The sequence below is a fragment of the Marmota marmota genome, unplaced genomic scaffold (genome assembly GCF_001458135.2).
Source record: "Marmota marmota marmota unplaced genomic scaffold, marMar, whole genome shotgun sequence".
Taxonomy (NCBI): domain Eukaryota; kingdom Metazoa; phylum Chordata; class Mammalia; order Rodentia; family Sciuridae; genus Marmota; species Marmota marmota.
The window spans coordinates 15,310,325-15,332,068 of NW_025999968.1; positions in this window are offsets into that span (position 1 = coordinate 15,310,325).

Genomic DNA, 21,744 nt, shown 5'->3' on the forward strand with positions numbered 1-21,744 from the left:
TATATATTTTGAAATAGGGCCTTGCTAAATTGCTGAGGCTGTCCTTTAATTTGGGATTCTTTCGCCTCGCAAGCCGCTGGGAATGCAGGCTAACTTTTTCCCTCTTAGAGCAACATAGCAAACAGCAACAGCAGAAAAGCATGCATAACTGTTTAATACAGGTGATGCAGGAGCCCTCTGAAGAAAATGAAGACACAAAGATGCAATACAGATGATGACTTACATACTGAATTGGACAAAGGATGGTTGATTATGAGAATTTGACAAGGCAGATAAGTTAGTGAATTAAGATTTGCTTGTACAACTTTCCTTTCACCATAAGAGCGGTGTTTCCTTTGTGATCTTGGAGGAAAAGACATCTTTTCCATGAGAATGTCATCTCCCCAGTTTAAGAAACAGCATGAAGGTCAGAGTGACCTTCTCACATTTGCTGATTTCCAGGTGATTTTAACTGAAAATAGTCAATATGCTATAATGATACATTTTAGGGTGGATATTCTTTATTCCTTCAGCCCAATACATTCAGGAAAGCTCCTCAAATGCCCATTAAAATGTTTTCTAAAGATATTAAATCTACCATTTCCCTGATATGAATGCATATCTTTGCTTAAGAGCCTAATTTAAAGGGAAAAAATGGATGGGCTATTCAGGACATGAATATTTTAATTATATAAAATCCCCATGAGTCTTGTGTTCACTTTTAGATTAATCCTAGTTTTATGCTGGAATAAGCACTAGACTATGACTCACAAAATCCTAGTTTTATGCTGGAATAAGCACTAGACTATGACTCACAAAATCTGAGTCCAAAATTTATTATTGCAATAATAAATACCTAAGATCATGGATAAAATCATTTGAGATCATAACCTAATCAGTTTTAAGTTGGGGATGTCTTTCCTAAAAGATCCTGGGGCATCTCTATCTTTATTTTGTATTCCCCTTTAGATGCTGGTTTATTCTAGTATGTGTTTCTTACTTGCAGTTTTCATACTTGAGTTTCTCCAATTAAATAAGTAATTGGTATTCAATGTTCCTCACAGAGTAGCTCATATGTAATTACAGACAGACACATCACCAATAATACACACAGAACAAATTAATGCCATTCTATTAATGATGCTTAGAAAACAGATAAGAAGACATCACAGGCAAATTTCTGAGACTTAAATTTAAGATGAAAAAAAATTATGCAAAGGGAAAGAAAAAAATACAAATTTTAAAAAGGAATAAAAGGTATGTGAAACATAGTAGGCACATTATTTTCATAATGAACTCCTCAAACATTTTTCAATAAAAGGATATGTATTTCCAATAATATAGAGAACTTCTAACAGATAAATTATAATAAATGGCTGAAAAGAGTCGGGTGAAAACTAATGGCAAACTCTTGAACTTTCGAGTCACACTGTCATCAGGAAAGCGGAAGTCATCTGAAACAGAGCTATGCTGCAGAGCTACACAATAGTCCTGTTGTAAAGAGTGAACTGTCCTTGTCTTGTACTGGGTATGAGTTTCTGAATAGTGTCAGGACCTTTTAAATGTCAGAATTTAAAAGGGGCTCTGAGTCCCTTCTGTCTTCTCTGCATGGAACACTGCAGCTGGATTTCAATAGATGGGTAGTTGCTACTTAAAAATGTTCTTAAATGATCAGAGATGGCAATGGGCATATTATAAAAAAAAAAAGAGGGTGGGGGTTAAGGGCAGTCATATAGTATAGGAGAAGAGTAATTTAAAAATTTTGATCTTTGATTTTTGAACACATTTTGTGACAATGTGTTAAGGCCAAAATTCTGTAAGAGACCTCATCAAATAAATACCTGAATTTTACTAGATGCCTTTGAGAATATAAGTACTTTTAAAGAAATATTTTTTAAGTACAGAATTTTTTAGGATATTTGATTCCTATTGTTGTGAAATGGTAATAATTAAAATTTGACCAATATGATTTCTTAAAAACAGATCTTTAATTTCATGATTAGGTCTGTTAATTGTCATTCCCTCTTTCTCTTGTTCCAACAAATCTAATTCATACCCCTGATGGAATGCTGACCTCAAGATTCATCTAATATATTTTTTATAATCTAAAATTTGTATAAGAATGTCCCTGCAAGTGCTTCATGGAACATACACTTGTTTATACAATAGAAATATTTATATTTTTCTTTCAAAACTATTTTAATATATTTCAATGTTAACAAGAACCATTAACTTTTATATAAATGTCTCATCTTGAGACATTATCTCTGTCTTGTGATAGCTTGGAGTCTATAATCAAATGTGAAGAACACATGATTGATAAATTGATAAAAAAATAAATTGGACATTTAAAAGAGACATGTTTAAGTGGAAGAATAAGTAGGAAAATTTATAAGTTTGAAGCACATGGTGTTCAACTAGCACTTAACCTTATTAGTAGCTGACAAAATTTTTTCATTTGAAGTAGCTATAAACAGACCTTACTGAAATAGTAGACCTGAAACAGTGAAATATGATTTTCTTTTTGACTTAGGAAAAAGAAAAAGAAAAATGACAGGATGCAATATCTATGTGGATATTTTTCTAACAATTTTTAATCTAATGTATGAAATATGATATGTCAAGAGCTTTGTAATGTTTTGAACAACCAATAAAAAAAGAACAAAAAAAATGCTTAGAATGAAAATACACTTATTGCAGTATTATTTTTACTTTGTCCTATTTTTTAAGAAATTAAACCTATTACAGTAAATATTTTAAAAAATAATTTTAAAAATTCAGATTGAATAATAAATTTTAAGAATCAGTTATTTCAGACTTTTTTTTTCTAAATTTTATCTAGTTATTAAAATATACAATATGTAGTAGCAATGCTAAATAGTATTTTATTTTTGATTTAGGTAAAATAAATTAGATGAAAAGAAAGAAATTTAAAATTGCATGATGTAAATTTTGGCTAAGAGTCTGAAACAATTATTTGCCTTAAAATTTAACAGTCTTCCTTTTTATATTCACTTGCAAAAAATACTTGTGTCTTAGACAAGAACATAGATGAAAATTGTGGAAAAGTTAACTTAGAAATACTACTAATATATTTCACAAGAACAAAATTCCATCAAATTCAAATCATTCATTCTTAAATATATGGTAATAATGATTATTGGTGGCTCTAATTCTTTTTCTGAGAACTGAGGATAAACATGAAATAGCATATAAAATTAATCTCAATATTAACTTTTAATAATAAATTACAAAATAGCACTATGCTAAACGTTCTGAACTTAAAGCAAAATGTATGTTTTCTTTGTTTGGAAAGGGAAACAGTAGTAATTACTAGCGTGAATGCAAAGTATTTTAGATTTCTTGTACATAAAAATCCCGCAGGGTTAGGGACGTTAAGTCAGTGGTAGAGGACTTCCATATCCTAGCATGTGGGAGATTCTAGATTTAATTGCCAGCACTCCCCCCCCACACACACACACAACTTATGGTATCATGACTTCAAACACAAATGTTAAAATTACAATCAAATTAAAGTAAAAAAGTGATTATAGACTCTGAGTTTACTTGTTATCATGATATTGTGATAAATTTAGAAAACTCTTTGATATTTACTAACACCAAATAAATATAACCTCATATAATTTTGTGACTACCTGTTTTTTCTTTTTTTTTTTTTTACTTTGTTCTTTATGTGTATCAGTTCATTTATTCATCTCAGCTTCAGAAGTGTTTATCCATGTGTACTCCTTTTGCTGATAATATCTGTTCCTTTTATTTTAATTTTTTTAAGTTAAAAATTAATTTAGGTAGTGATCCCACTACTTACCCATGGTAACTCCTTGAACTGCCACTATGTTGTTATTTAAGAACAGTTATATTTTTATCATTGTCCTTTAGCATAAGCGTGTAAGTCTGTGTGTGAAAATTGGGAGAAGGCTCTAGTCTCACCCATTATATGCTCATTTCCCCTTGGGGTTCCTGGAAACTTGTCAAATTTGAATTCTGAACCTAAATTTCATTTTCACTAATAAATGCATTGATTTCTACATTATGATGAGATAATAAGTGCAGAGCTGAATTGAACACTGGGTATTTCCAAATTTCTGCAAAAAAGCAGTGTGGTCTTTGTATAACAAGCACCAAATTCTCTGAATCCTGTTCAATCTCAGGTTCCTAGTGTGATATTCTCTCTATATATACATATATTTGTCCTCCCTTCCTCCACTCCATTTTACTTGAAGTCAAATGATATATCTGGCTATTACCACAAATAATTTTTGAAAAAAATATTTTTCTCTATATTGAGAAATTTGACTAGGCTATTTTTGCAGACTGACACCTATACTTGTTTATATTAGAATGTCATTTGGGCCACTTCCTTTCTTTTGACTTATATTTTTTTCCTTATCTCATGCTTGCTTGGTTTTCCAGTACATCCTATCCATAAGAGTGGGATTAAGGCCTGGGATTGTGTAATGATTAAGGAAGAGAACAGCAGCCCCTAAATGCCAGGGTTTGGACTCATAGTTCCATCCATGTTCCAGCGTTGCTATGAGTTGGACTGGCTCTCACAATGAGGCCTTTGTGTTCTTCTGTTGGACATAAACTGTTTCACACAAAACATTAACGTCAGACAAGGCTACTCTGTTACCATGGTAGATCAAGACAAAGACAAGACCACTTCATAATAATGCCTGTTTGCAGGCAAAACATGAACATTGTGAAAATCCAAATAAATAAATAAATAAATAGATGAACATATTCTTAGCCTCTCTAATAAGGGAGACTGCTACTTCTCATGAGTCACAGTGTTGGATTTGCCCTCATCTGTCCTCCATCTAGATAACTCAGCCATAGAATTGTTTTGTATTTATGGGAGCACCCAATCCAGAGTAAACTCCAATTCTTTGAATCCTCCTCCAAATCACTAAAACAAAGCTCTGATATAGGTCTTCCCCCTTAGCACTCACGTCCTTAGATGTTCCATGTGTGTGCATTGATGATGCTCCATTGTGTGCATTCTCCTTTGCTACAATGACGAAAAACCTAACTTGTTCAAATGCAGCTGTTTTCTTGTCTTCTTTATTAGAAGACCTTGAAAAGAGAGAGAGAGAGAGAAGAGAAACAGAACAACTTAGAAACAACTACCCAAAATAAGTCACAAGAGTGACACAAAAAATTCTTTAAATTTTTGTTGTGTTCTATCAATTGCTGTAAGCCAGGTTCTCTTTTTAAACTTGACCCTGAAACTGAATTCCCATATGTCAGAATTGATTTCCTCTGATAGAAGAAAGAGAACATATTCAAGACTGCTTCAGAGGGGAGACGATTCTTCTTAAATATGCCCCTAACTTTAAATCTCACTTAAAAAATAAACAAAAGTAAATAAATTAAGAGAATATGGACTTCTGAAAAAGCTGCTTGCTTCTTCATACAGAATCTTACGTCAGAGCAGAGGGAATAGTACTATATGAATCTGACTTTTTGTTTCTGATTGTAAAAGTGTTAATAAGCAAGCTCTATGCTTAGTTGGGTTGGTCGATCTAGAAAATAACACAGGAAGATAATAATGTGAAACTGCGGTTTATTACAGAGAAACTTTTGCTTCTGTTTTCATTTGGCTCTTAATAAGTTTGACAATTCTTGGCATATCATTTTGCCTCTTTGTCAAATTTTTCCTGCTGTGAAACAGGGAACTGATCGGCCTGGTGGGGAAAGTCTGAGGATGATTAATGTTTGAGGAAGGTTGTGAGGAAAAGTGCCACCCAAGTTCAGTGCATTATTATTTTACTCAATCACAATTTTGCTGGTGTTCATATCAGTGGCCTACTATTTATGCAGCAGTAACGGATTCAGCTTTCATTTATAAAAACAAAACAAAAAAAGTAAGGAAAAGAATTCACAACACAGCAAAGAGAAATTATAGCAATATGAACTCTAACACTGTGGCATTCTTTCATGGTCTGGTACCTTTTAATCTTGAGTCTTAGATGGAAAAATAATAGAAAAAATTAAAGCACAACCATTGTACAGTAGGCAGGACAAGTGAGATTGCTGGAATTAATCACTCTGAGCTACAGAAAAAACTGAATATCTGGAATTCCCCAGGCATGACTACTGGGGCTTCACACAGTGCTCAATGGCCATAGCTCTCAAGTAGGTTATTTGAAGCACAAATGTTCTGTCCCAAAACCTTTGTTTTAGTGTTGTCTTAAAAATAACCTATGGCTATAGTATTTCTTATACTGCTGAAGAACTGAGATGATTTTGTTTCTTGTAACAACTAACACATGAAAATAAGATTATAAGAAAAATATGCAGTTATATTAGCTGTTTCCTTTACATAATTCTCTTGGGCTCATATAGTTCAATCTAATTTGTTGTCATTTTCTTTTCTTAATGTCTGATTGAGATGGAGTAGGCATAGGCAATTTGAAAGAGTTTGGGGGATAAATTGCTTAAAATGGAATTATTATGTGTGATATTGATCTTCATAACTTCTTAACAGTATAACCAATGAATATAATCTTTCCAAACAAGAGATGCCTCTTTTTGACTATCTGAAATTCATGAATGTATTAAAAGAAACTAAATGATAAGTTTAGATAATATTTATAAGCATATATGGAGAATTATTCGAAACTCTGCATATTCTATGGACATGTGCAATATTTTAAAATCATTTGAAGATTGAAATTTTGACATTGTTCTTTATTAACAATGTAGAAAGTTTAAAACATCTGTGTAGTAAAGGCTTTTAGGCCAACCTAAATGGTATGATTTAATCAAGCACTTATTGTGAAATATTATATAGCCACTCAAAATTGTGCTCAGAACAAATAAATATTTGAATACTTTGAAGAGTGCTTAAAATATGAAATTAGTTTTTTAAAGTAAGAAAAATTAAATGTTGTATATGCAGTATGATCTTAACTATAAATAAGTTTAAAGATGGGAAGCTAGATGGACTTTAGACCAATGACAACATTAAAGAATATGAAAAAGATAAAAAAAGAAAATCAGAAGAAAAGAAGAAATTAGGAAAGAAAGAAGAAAAGGAGAGAGGAGTAAGAGGAGGGAGGGAGGAAGCTATCTGGCAGTATAAGAACATTAAATATTACAGATCTATGGATGGTCTGATCACAAGTGAGTCTCACTATACCGCTAGATATCCCAAAACTTCTAATTAAGTTTATATATTTTTTATAGCCAGAGAATGAATTATTAATTTCAAAAGCACAAGTTTTATTATTCCTATCCTCTATAACCATGCCCCAATTTTCACAGCTGAGTTTTAACATTGCTCACAATCACAGAAATTTTGGGCAGAGGTAGATCATAAAGGCAATTGTGAAATCAGCACCAAGTTCTTCAAAAATGACTGACTGCTTCTTTCAGGGATGTTCTTTGAGATGTTTTTTCTCTTCCAGTCATCATGTCTCCAAATACTGACTTCCCAGGGTTACTTATTTGTATCTTTCTTTGACATCATTCCTACTCTTTTGATATGTATGTAGGTACAGCTATAATGGAACAAGTATGAGGCCAAGACAGAATGAATGAATAATATATGATTACGCAATAATATATTCAGTATTATAAATAACACTGCCAGGGAGATAAGTTTTTCCAAGTATATTAGTGTTTGCATTTCAAATGTTTTAATAATAATCAGCAAATAATAAAGTTAAGAAATCGGAAGTTTTAACAATCACTGATAGGATTATTTTCATATATTTATGATATTAACTCCATGAGCATTTGATGAAAATGTTTTTTTCTGGTGGTTATTTCTTTTTAATAGTTATAGTCTTTTTTCATACATATTTTAAAATTTTACATAGCCAAATGACTTCATTGTCAGATACATCATTTTCTACCTAATGATTATATAATATTTATTATATGGACTTATGTATCTATAAATATAATTTTTTTCTATAAAATATTTAATACAGGTGAGTTTTGCTTTGGAATTAAGAATGACATAAATATCTTTCATTTTTTTAACCAAAAATAAATTCCAACTTTATATTACATGCTTCAAAATATGTCTAAAATTAAATGTAACATTTATTCTACACTATATAACTTAATAATTATATCAAATTTTATTATATAACAAATCAAATCTTTCAATCTGCCTTTTTTAGTAAGGCTGTATATTTATAGATGAATGTAAGAATAATTATTTTCATTTATAAAATGTAATGAAAATGTTCATTATACATATAACAAATAGACTAGTAGACTAATATCAGAAGCAATGTATCTTTCACAATATTGAACAGTTTCATTTAGGAACTTACTATACCATCGTTTACTTAAGTTGTTTAAATTATTTTATCAATAACAAAATTTGTTGTCTTTATAAGCACATGTATAAATGTACTGCAGTTGCTTATTTATTTGTTTATTTATTTATCTATTTTTGGTACCAGGGATTAAACCTAGATATGCTTACCCACTGAGCCAAATCCACAGCCTTTCAATATATTTTGTTTTGAGAAAGGATATTGCTAAGTTGCTCAGGGACTCACAAAGTTGCTAATGCTGTCTTTGAACTTGAACTTGGGATCCTCCAGACACAGCCTCCAAGGCTGCTGGAATTGTAGGCATGCTGCTTTTTACTTTGAACAATTTTGTTAATAAGATAGTTTATTATCCTCTTATATAGGTATTTTTTTAGGAAAGTTGCATTTAAAATTATCTGGAACTGAAGTTTAATTTTTTCTTTTTGAACCCATTAGGTTGACAATTATATAAACATCATAAAATTATTTTTTCCTGTTTTTCAAATTTATTTTTATTATTTTACTTTTATGATTTAGGATGAAAGTGAGCATCCTATGCCTTATTCTTGATTTTCAATAAAAATACTTTTATCAATGGAATATTTCTTTAACTATGACTACATCATTTGGTTTGAAATAATTTTACTTCATTACATTAGAGAAATGGCCTGTTCTGTTTTTATTGTTTTTCCAGGAATGAATGTTGAATTTGATAAAATCTGTATTTAGTTTATTTTAACCTAATTTGTAGATAATGAGTTCTCTAATTGAATCATCTGAATTTTAGGGATAAACACTAGTTGTACTGGTTTATTTAATTTTTTACATGATGCCTAATTTAATTCACAAATATATTATACAGAGTTTAATGTGTGTGTGTTTTTAAAATCTTTTCTTCTACAAATTTATAGAAAATAAGCTGGGTTTAAAAAATGTGATGAGAAATATTTTTTACTATTCTGTTACTCAAGCAATTTGAGTAATGAAAGTTTAATTTACTGCTTAAAATATAATGGAAACCTCATACAAAACATTTTGGATTTACAGTGATTATGAGTAAATTGAAAGATGATTTGTTGTTGTGTTGGCTTTTTTTCTCACTTAGTAATTGACATATTTAAATTTTATTTCTTTAATTGATTCAGCTTTGGTAAATTATATTTATCTAAGAGTATATTACAATTTATTCTGATTTTTAAATTTAAAAGCTTCACATTTGACATAATCCCCTCTTGATTTTGATTATTTGATTATTAAGACTATATAGCCACATCACATTACTCATTCATGTTGCTCACATCTTCTGAGTTTTTCTTACTTCTCCTTGAATTTTTGTAAGAAATACATTTAATGTTTTTACTATGTAGAAAACTTATTTTCTAGATTTGATTTTCTTGTTTTTTTCCTACTAAATTACTAATGTTTTCTTTATTGCTATAATTTTTTCAAATTACTTTTGTTTTCCACTTTCATTCTCCTGGTTAGTTGGATGTTGCATTTCAAGAACTTATTTATTTTTTAATTACTTGAAAGATTTAATTTCTTTGCATGTTGATTTTTATCATATTTCATAATTTTGTATGTACTAGTCATTTTATTTTTTCTTTGTTTAATTTCATTTTTGATTCATCAGTTTTTATCTTCTTATCCTTTTCAATTTTTTAAAAAAAATCATTCATTCTATTTCCATTGTTTTTTACTTTTGCTTGATTGTTCTTTTTAATTTGACAACATTTTGTTACCTTCATGATGTGATTGAGGACTATTGGTCCCTAATTTCTTCTCTGAGTAATTAACACCAGTTTTAAAATTTATATATATTTTAAATTATTAATTTTTCTATTATTTACACTATTTACATGTTTAAATACATTTTTGGGAAAATTATGTTATCTCATTATTCTATAGGACATTTTATATTTTGATAAATAATGTTGCTACATTAGTATAAAATTTGTCAAAAATACTCATGAATTCTATATATTTTGTAGCACTTTATAAACTTGCTTTATAAGCATTATAAAACTTTTTAAATACTCTAAATTTTTCATTTTTATTTTCTTCTAAAAGTCTATGGTAGTTTTTGAGCTATTTAACATGTTTTACTTGTACTTTTATGTTTCTTATCTCAAATTTTACTCTTACTCTTTTTGTATTTGTAGTTGCCTGATATATGCCATGTCTTTGACATCATTTTAATATAAGCTTTTCCAAAATACTTTTTTATGTCTGTTCCTTGAATACCTTTTATAGTTTTATATATTTATGTACATCCAAGTTTTGAGTTTTATTAGACTAATGTAACATTTATGATTATTATAGTAATTGTCATTTATATTTCTCTTATACATTAATTAATTAATTTTATTTTATTTTAGTCTTATTGATTTTATTTTTTTTAATACATGGAAGTGGAATGCATTGCAATTCTTATTACACATACAGAGTACAATTTTTCATATTTTTGTATATAGAGTATTTTCATGCCAATTCATGCCTTTATACATGTACTTTTTTTCTTGCATTACAATTCTTATTACACATATATACCACAATTTTTTATATCTCTGTTCGTATATAAAGTAGGTTGACATCCAATTCGTGTCTTCATACATGTACTTTGGATAATGATGTTCATCACATTCCACCATACTTGCTCATCCCCTGCCCCCTCCCTTTCCCTCTCACCACTTGTCCGTATCTAGAATTCATCTTTTTTAGTTGGAGATGGATAAAATAACATTATTTTATTTATTTATTTTTATGTGGTGCTGAGGATGGAACCTGGGGCCTCACACATGCCAGGTAAGCACTCTACCACTGATCCACAACCCCAGCCCCATAATACTTAATTTTTGAGAGTGACTTTATTATTTAATAATAAACAAATCTTATTTTAAAAATTCATGTATCAAAAGAAGATATAAGTAAAAAGTAAACAAAACATATCAGAAACAAACATTTGAATCGGGTCAAATTATGATAATATTTTAGCAAACATTCTTTGAAAGTATTTTCTTACAAAAAATAAATAAAGGTTGTAAATATGTGTATTGTTATAAAATTGGATACAAATGTGTTATCTATATATAGGGATAAATCAAAGAAAAAGACAAATTTTTCTCCTTTTATGTTCTTAATTTTATGGGATAACAAAATTCATAAGCAGATAAGCAGATAATTAAGTCATATTGGAGAGTATTTGATAATCAGATTTTTTTTAAGAAAAGCTTTTTTAAACTTCTATTATTCATTAAACATTGCATGATAAATTATCTCCAAATTTAGGGGCCTATAACAATCATTTATTATTACTTTCCTTATAAGTTCATGGTTCACATGGTCTGCTCTGGTGTGATCCCATTGATCTCATTTGGGCATGCCGAAAACCTGTATGATCAGATGGTGACCTGGCCATTCTAAGAGTGCTACATTTTTTTATTTTTGGTATCTGGTTTGCTATGAATTGGAAGCCAGATGTGACTATGCCTTTAATTAAATATCACACAGCATGCTAACTTAGGTTTGTTCATATGAGAATCACATGGTTCTATGACAGTGACATTCTAGAGGCCTGAGCTTAAAAAAAAAAAAAAAAAAGAAGTACACTTTAATGTCTTCCACATCTTCTTGACTAAAGCAAAGTAAGCTCAGATACAATAGGTGGGCACAGAGACTCCAATTCTTGATAAAGAAGATCAAAAGATGAATTACAAAGAACGTGATTAAAAGAGCAACTTTTCAGAGTTTCATATATATCTGCAGTCTTAAGAATAATCACCTTGAACTATGCCAAAGAAATACCTTTTTGAGGCTGCATGTGTGTTTTTTTTATAATCATGTTTTAGGGTGATAATGGCCTGAGTCCCACATTGTCATATGCTTTCACAATGAAGTTGGTAAAATAATATTTGGATATTATTATGCAGATTAATTTTTAAACAATCCAGGGTGAATGTGATAGGTAACCTCGTCCACTACTATTAGCATACTCTATGAAAATGACATTTATTTCATAAATTCAAGGTGGTGTCATCAATTAACATCATCAGGTCCAGGGCCTTTCTTCTATGGGAGATTTTATTATTGATTTAATCATATTACTTTTTATTTGTCTGTTTAGATTTTCTTTTTCTTCATGATTCAATTTAGGAAGGTTGCCTATTTCTACAATTTTTTCTGTTCTTCCAAATTACTCAACTTTGGAGGCATTGTTATTCAAAGTACTCTCTTACGAACTTTATGCTTCAGTCAAAACTGTTTTAATGGATATATGTCTATCTCTTTTCTTATTAGTCTAAGATTTTGTCTGTTTATAATCTCTCAAACCAAATCTTATTTTCATTACTATTTCCTATTGTTTGAATAGTTCCTAACTCATGTATTTCTGTGATGATCCCCATTATCACACTTCTTATCCTAATTATGGGCTTATTTGTTCTTTTTATACTTCCAAGTGGTATAATTTAGGTGCTTGAGATCTTTTGTTTTCTTCACATAGGAAAATCTAAATTTTCCTCTTATTACTTTGTTTCCTGCAAACTAGATATTTTGTGTGCTATTTTTACATTTCCTTTTTTATTTAATTGATTTTTTATTTATATATGATAACAGAATGCATTAAAATTCTTATTACACACATAGAGCACAATTTTTCATAACTATGGTTGTATATAAAATATATTTACACCAGTTTGTGTCTGCATACACATACTTTGAATAGTAATGTCCATCACATTCCATCATCATTTCTAACCCCATTCCCCTTCCCTTTCCCTCCCACCCCTCTGCTCCATCTAGAGTTTGTCTATTCCTCCCATGCTCCCCCTCCCTTCTCCATACCCCACTATGAATCAGCCTCCTTATATCAGAGAAAACATTCAGTATTTGTTTTGGGGGGGATTGGCTAACTTCACTTAGCATTATCTTCTCTAACTCCATCCATTTACCTGCAAATGCTGGTGATTTTATTCTCTTTATTGCTGAGTAATGATCCATGAGTATATATGCCACATTTTTTTTTATTCATTCATCCATTGAAGAGTATCTGGGTTGGTTCCACAGTTTAGCTATTATGTTCTGCTGCTATAAACTTTGATGTGGCTTGGTCTCTGTAGTATGCTGTTTTTAAGTCCTTTGGGTATAGACTGAGGAGAGGGATAGCTAGGTCAAATCATGGTTCCTTTTCCAGTTTTCCAAGAAATCTCCTTACTGCTTTCCAGATTGGCTGCACCAATTTCCAGTCCTACCAGCAGTGTATGAATGTACCTTTTCCCCCACATCCTCAAAAACAACTATTATTGTTTGCCTTCATAATAGCTCCCATTCTGACTGGAGTAAGTTGAAATCTTAGAGTTGTTTTGATTTGCATTTCTCTAATTGCTAGTGGTGATGAACATTTTTTCATATATTTGTTGATTGATTATATATCATCTTCTGAGAAGTGTCTGTTCAGGTCCTTGACCCATTTATTGATTGGGTTATTTGCTCTTTTGGTGCTTAGCTTTTTGAATTCTTTATATACCTTAGAGATTAGTGCTCTATCTGATGTGTGAAGGGTAAAGATTTGCTCCCAAGATTTAGGCTCTCTATTCACCTCACATATTGTTTCTTTTGCTGAGAAGAAGAGTTTTTGTTTGAATCCATCACATTTATTGGTTCTTGATTTTAATTCTTGTGACAAAGGAAGTTGGGGCCTCATTGAGGAAGTTGGGGCCTCATCCCACATGGTGGAGATTTGGGCCAACTTTTCTCTTATTTGATGCAGGGTCTCTGTTTTTATTCCTAGGTCTTTGATCAATTTTGAGTTGAGTTTTGTGTGCATGGTGAGATAGAGGAGTTTAATTTCATTTTGTTGCATATGGATTTCCAGTTTTCCCAGCACCATTTGTTGAAGAGGATATCTTTTCTCCAATGCTCCACTGCATGTTTTTGGCACCTTTGTCTAATATAAGATAATTGTAGTTTTGTGGGTTAGTCTCTGTGTTCTCTACTCTGTACCACTGTTCTACCCATCTGTTTTGGTGCCAATACCATGCTTTTTTGTTATTATTGCTCTGTAGTATAGTTCATGTTCTGGTATAGTGAAGCCATCTGCTTCACTCTTCCTGCTAAGGATTGCTTTAGCTATTCTGGTCTCTTATTTTTCCAAATGAATTTCATGGCTGCTTTTTCTATTTCTATGAGAAATGTCATTGGGATTTAGATAAGAATTACATTAAATCTGTATAGTGCTTTTGGTAGTATGGTCATTTTGATAATATTAATTCTGCCTATCCAAGAAGAAGGTAGATCTTTCCCTCTTCTAAGGTCTTTGTTTTCTTTCTTTAGGCCAGAGCAATTAGACAGAAATTAAAGGGATACACATTGGAAAAGAAGAACTCAAATTGGCTCTATTTGCTGATGATCTGATTCTACACTTAGAAGACCCTAAAAGTTCCACCAGTAAACTTCTAGAACTAGTAAATTAATTCAATAAAGTAGCAGGATATAAAATCAACAACCATAAATCAAAGGCAATTCTGTATATCAGTGACAAATCTTCAGAAAGGGAAATGAGGAAAACTACCCCATTTACAATAGCTTCAAAAAAAAAAAAAATAAAAACCTTGGGAATCAACTTAACAAAAGAGGTGAAGATCTATTTTTTTCATCTTCATAGGTCTCATGCTATCTTTTTATTTTCCTTTTGATTTTTTCTTGGACTCCATATGTGTTCAGGAGTGTATCATTTCATCTCCACATTTGTGTATTTTCTAAATTTTTCTTTTATTATTGATATTTTGACTACATATCAATGTTGGAGAAAAACATACTTGATGTGATTTCTTACTTCAAAATTAGGAGATTTGTTTTGAAGAAGAAACCATGATCTATCAAGAAGAATATCCCTTGTACAGTTGAGACTAATGTACATTTGCTCCTGTTAGATGGAATTTTCAGTATATGTCTATAAGTCCCATTTCATCTATTATGCTGTTAAAGCCCAGTGTTTTCTTGCTGATATTTTGACTGGATAATCTATTAATTGATCAAATGGTATGTTGAAGCACTCTACTATTGTCATTTGTTGCATATGTTTCCATTCTCCTTTGTTATTATTTTCTTTAAGAATTCAAGTGCTCCAATGCTGGGTTTATGTTTATTTATAGTTGTTATGTCCTCTTGATAAATTGGCCCCTATCATTATATTGTATTCTTCTGTTTGTCTTTTGTGACAATTTTTATTTATTTAAAGTCTATTTTATCTAATGTTAATTATATTCACTCTGTTCTTTTTTGATCATCATTTGTATGGAATATCTTTTTTCTGTCTAAGTCAAAGTGCATCTCTTGTAGCCAACACATGCCACAATCTTATTTTAATATAGTTAACAACTGTTTGTCTTTTGATGGGAGAATTTAGTCCATTTATATTTAAAGTAATTATTGATGGGTAAGAACTTGCTATTATAATTTTGCTAGTTGTCTCTATTTTGTAGATTCTTTTCTCTTTCTCTCCCTGTCTTCCTTTGTGATTTAATAATTTTTTGGTCACAGTATACTTCAATTCCTTTCTCTTTAGTTTATGTGTCTCACACAGGTTTTCATCTTTGAGATTACCATGAGATTTACATGAAATATCTTAGAGAAGCATATTTTAAGTGGATAGCAACTTTACCATAACAGCATATACAAACTGTATTTTTACATTCTTTTCCCTATTTAATGTTATTTATGTTCAAATTTACATCTTTTTATTTGATGTAGCCATTCATGTTTTATTACAGCTATATATTTTAATAATACTTTTTTCTTTTCACTTTGATACTAAAGTTGAAAGTGACATATATCAATATTACTGCGATATTCAATTTTTCTAAATCTTAACCTCTGTTATACATTTTCATATTGCAAATTAATTAGTATTCCTTTGTTTGAACTTGGGGAACTCCTGTTAACATATTTGAAAGACAAGTCTGAAGACAATGAACATCTTTAGTTTTTTGGTGTTTTGAAAATCTTTATGTCTGCTCATTTCTGAAGGACAGTTTTGCTGCACATGGTTTTTGCTTGGCAGTTTTTCTTTCTTTTTGTTTTTTTTTCTTTCATCATTTTAAATGTAACTCCTCACTCTTTTTCTGGAAGTTTTCTGCTGAGAATTCTTAGGGAGTTCTTTTTTATGTGATGATCCACGTTTCTCTTTCAGCTATTATCATTCTCATTGTCTTCTCCTTTGACAACTTAATTATGTGTCTCAGTAAAGATCTCTTAATATTCAGTCTATTTGAATTTCCTTGGATCTAGATTTTCAAATTTCTTCCCAGATTTGCAAATCTTTTCTTTCTCTTCTGCTTCTTGAATTTCTATAAAAATATATTGAGTTTTGTTCTCTGCTATAACTAGGTAGAATTTCTTCACACTTTTTATTATTTCCCAGATTTTCTACTTCCAACTGGATAATTTCAACATGTCTAACTAACATGTTAAGAGTCTGATAACGTTTCCTTTTAGCCTAATTGTGTAACCTGTTGAAACACTTAGTTGAAATTTTCAGTTTAGTAATCATATTATTCAGAAATGGTTTTCTATTTGGTGTTTTGTTTTCTATTTCTAAACTCTTTATTTGTATTCATGTATTATTTTCTTGATTTATTTTAATGTTTATTTGTATTTTTTATTCACAGATTTTTCTTAAAATAATTGTTTGGATTCTTTGTCAAACAGTTCATAAATCTCTATGTTTAGTTATTTACTGGAGACTTGTAAGTTTCCTTTAGTAGCATCCAGGATGTCATGTGTGCCTTTGTGATTTGTATTGACTTTTATTTATGTCTGTGCATGTGAGGAGAAAGAAACCCCTTCTGGTATTGACTGGTTTCTGTAGGGAAATATCTCTCCTTGATTATTGTACTTCCTTCAAGATCACAGTCAAGTGGGAATGGAGACAGGCCCTATACCTATTGTGAGAATGTAGTCAGGTCTTTGTTTGGCAGACCCATTACCAGGGGTCCATATAGTTTTGGCTTCTGCCAGGCCTTTGGATAAGAAAGGCTGTCACCAGAGACAGATCAGGCTTAGAGCCTAGTTGTGAAAATGCTTCAGGAACTATGGTCAGATCTATGGTCTACAGGTCCTGTTACCAGGGGCCTACATGAGTAGAGTTCAGTTCACTGGGGGACTTCTGTTACATAGCCAAGGTTATGGTTTGTGGGTTTGGTAGTAGAGCATCTTTTCAAAAGAGTTCTCAATCTTGAGCCTAACCAGAATTTTATAATCTTCTATCTGGATCCAAAATCTCCTCAAAGGCACTGTTGCCTGTGGAATGCTATCAAATTTTGTTTCTGTGGTGTGACAATGGCTTGGGACCTCTTCTTCTGTCTTGATGATGTCACTCATTTTATTTCCTTTTTAAATTTTCATTCTACTCATTATATATTTACATTTTAACCATACTTTTTCTTTTGTATTTCTTACTATTTGTTTTATGTTTAATATATCTCTGAAGAATGTTTTTATTTCCTGACCCATCTTCTTTGAAATAATTATCTGTGATATACCCATAAGGTTTGAATTTGTAATATGTCCACAAAGTTTGTGTCAAACTCTCAGACACATAACTAACTTTAGGTCACAGATGGACAATGGACTATCTGAGTATTAATTTATGATAAGAGAGGTTGCTTTTAGTACATGCAAAATATTCACAGCCACTACTTGTCAGAAATTTTGATCATTTTCCAAAGGCAATGATAAAGATTTTATAAAATTATCATAAGAATTTGAGTTATATGAATTAAGTATATGCATTGAAAATAATAAATAATATCAATTATACTTAATATCTAAAACAAAATATTTAATTTTTATAATTTATTCCTGCTCTGAACATTTATGGAGCTCTCACCACACTCAAGGTACATTACTAAGCATTGCAGGGACTTTAATAATGAAGGGAAGTTGGCAAAGAATGGGTGAACATCTTCTATTTATCACTTTCTATGAGCTCTTGTATTCTGAGGTAGGTGTAATAGCTCTTTTATAGGTGGGAAAAAAAGTGATTTTCAAAAGTGAAAAAATAATTTAAGTTTTAAAACTTCAAAGTAATATTGATGGGATTTAAATTTAGGTTCATTTGATTCCAAAGCCTGTATTCTCCTCAAGACACTATACTAATTTAATGAACAATTAAGACCTTATACTTAAGGAACTTATAGTGTACAGAAAAAGTCAATGACTGTACTCAGTTGGAAGAGAAAGGAGGAGAAGAATAATGTTTTCAAGGTGTAAACAATCACATCTTTGAATTTTTTTCCATAGAGATGCTTGAAAAATAAGGGGATGGTAAAAAATATTTCATGTAACTGTAGGAACAATGAGAGAAATTAGAAAAGGTTTTAGGATTATCAAAAAAGGGTTGTTGATGATGTTAGAAGAATAAACTTATGTGCCTTTTTAAAAAATACAATGATTTGTTATTTGATCCTTTAAAATATTAAATTAATTGACATTATCATTTAATCCCAAAGAGTCATGTGAATCAAAATGATTAAATTATAGAAAAGATATTTTAAAATAAAGAAAAAGCACAAAAATAACCTGAAAACAAACACAAAATGTATAAAATGTTATTATATAAGGCAGTCATGAAATTAACCAGACTTAAAATTAATAGAAGAATCACTTAGGATCTTTTTTGGAGGTTTTATATTAACCATATAGATATGAGAATAATCCACAAAAAAATGGATTTTGGTATCAGAGAATGTACTCTACGCAGAAAATATGAGAGAAGCAGTTGTGGGTTTGAGAAGGAATCTGTAATAAACATTTAATGTCCAATTTAAAGTGGTAGAGTGCAGTCATGGAAGGAATGCTCAACACAGTATTACAGAAAGCAACAGGCTCATTGTATTGAAGGAAGCAATGTTACAGGGAGAAAGTAATGTCACAGTAACGACATGGTGTGTGAAGATTTCTGTGAAATGTGAACATCCCCTTTGACTTCACAGTAACAAATAGGAAAGAAAGAAAACTGTTTACCTAGCATCTGATACTTCTCTGTTACTTGCTCATGCCTTTTTTTCTCATTTATTCCAAACAAATTTGTTTTATAGATATGGAAATTTAGGTGCAAGGTAATAGTTAACCACTCACAATAGTAGTTAAATAACACAGAGTTGGTTAATTCTAGAGCTGGCTTTTAGTTCTAAAATCAGTCTTCTGTTTCAACAGTCCTATTCTTCCCATAACTTCATATTATCTTTTCAGTTTTTCAGGAAAATAATTTCAGCCTCCTATACACCATGAGAGTATGACTGCAAGTTAATAAAGTCAGATTAGCAGTGTTAAAATTGTAGACATGAAGAGAAAGAGGGCATGTTGGGGTAATGTATCAGGGCTCAATGTAATGGGGTTTTGTTGTGTATATTTTGGGATTATTGAAACTTGAAACATATAATCTTCTAATTTTGTTAAGTTCAAAGATGTAAACAATTCTTAAATCACACTAGGTTTTGTGCTGAAAATAAGAATAGTTAACATTTATCACACATTTATTTTGTACTAGGTATTAATCCAAGCATTGTATATATATTCTTCTAAGCTTTTCAAGTGATTCTATAAACAGGTTCCACCATTACCTCAATTTAACAGTTGGGAAAATAAGCACAGCCAGATGAAGTGATGCTAAGGATCTAAGTGGTAGAGCAATATTTGAATGCAAGCATCTAGACTTCAGAATGAATAAAATGAACAATTCCACTCCCTGAAAATGTGTGTTGCAGAGATCTGAAAGACTGAAGTCTCTATAAATAAAAGAAATATTAAGCCATTATAGATGAAAGCCAAAAAAGGAATAGATTCTGGAATAATTCTGGAATTATTGGCTTCAAGGATAGATAGCAGCTGGCAATATGTTTACTATGCCTAAGAGGGAAAGAGAATCTAATTTGATTACATTGAACCTATATTGCCTGATAATAACAGGGAATGGGATAATGTGAAGGAAATTTGGGGGGATAAGAGGAGAGTCCATAAGAAGAAGTATTTGTTACTTCTGGATTGGTTAAGATTAATTATCTTAAATCAATGAAGACCATGTCCTAATCCAGACATGGTGACACCTGGTGGTTGGCTGCCTGGGTTATAAATCAGGCTTTCAACATACACTTAGGCCAGTGTAGTAGTATTTACTTGGCCCACACATGTTAACTAGTTAACTTTTGTATTTCTCCTCCTGCCCATCATCTGGCCTTTATAATTGTAATTTAGGGAGTCTCAGAATTTTTCTTTTATAATTACCATGGACTCTAAAACAAAAAGTGTCATATTTCAATATGAAAAATTGTGGTTATGTATGAAGTTACCTTTTATGTCAAGGTATGAAATGTTTATGTCAAGATATGAAAATATAAATATAATAATTGAAAAAAAAAACAAAACAAAATTATTAATGAGCCTAATTACTCTTAGAAATATACTCATCTATATAGCTATGTGCAAAAATAGACTGCCTATTACAATTAAGCAAAGATGAATGGAACATGATGTTTCTTGTCTAAAAAATATTCAACATTTATCCATATTCATTGGACACAGAAGGCAAATAAAGATATTGGAAAAATTATTTTAAAGAAAAAGTTAGATGAGATATGTTTAAATGAATATATAGATAAAGCGTCAAAATCATGAAATGTTTCCACATAGGGTAGTAGTTCATGGCCTTGGAAGGATATAATTATAATAAATTTCCTCCTTTTCAGTTTGTTTTTTTTCCCCAACAAAACCATAGGTTTATCTTCTGAATGGCAAAGAACATCACTTTTGTGGAGGCTGTTATGTATCTTTCTAGCTGTATCCGCTGTCCAGAGCCTCCAGCAGCCAAGACTGTGGGGAAAGGGCATAAGAGAATCACGAACTCTGTATTTACTCTTTGTTTGCTTCTGTTTAAACTCAGAACAAGCATCCTGGGTATCTTAGCTCTTGCCCAAAATTTGCTAGAAGTTATCAGGCATGTATTCTTCTTAATGTTTATCTGGATTTGGAAAGCCCACCCATAACTCACATTGCTCCTATGTCCTCTGGTTTTCCTTCTCTGGTTCCTGAATTGTATCTCTGTAATGTTCTGTGTGATCCACTGTGCATCAGGTTTTACAATTGATTAGTTTTTTCTTCCGATATTCACTCCACCACTTAGTGGATGATACAAAAATTTACACTGACCATGAAATAGTACTGTCTTCCATCCTCAGTGTCCTAGAGAGAGTCTATGGATCTGCTTTTCTTGTTATTTCAACCTCTATTTCCCCTATAAGAAAGAGACAAGAGGAAGGGTGGTGGGAAGCATATTTAAAGAAATTGCGTATTCCTCAAATTTCAAGTTTCTTCTAACAAAAAACAAAAAACAAAACAAAACAAAAAAAACCCTCTCATTTTGGTCATAAGCTGAAAGCACTACATTTGTCTTTTTTTTTTTTTTTTTTTTTGG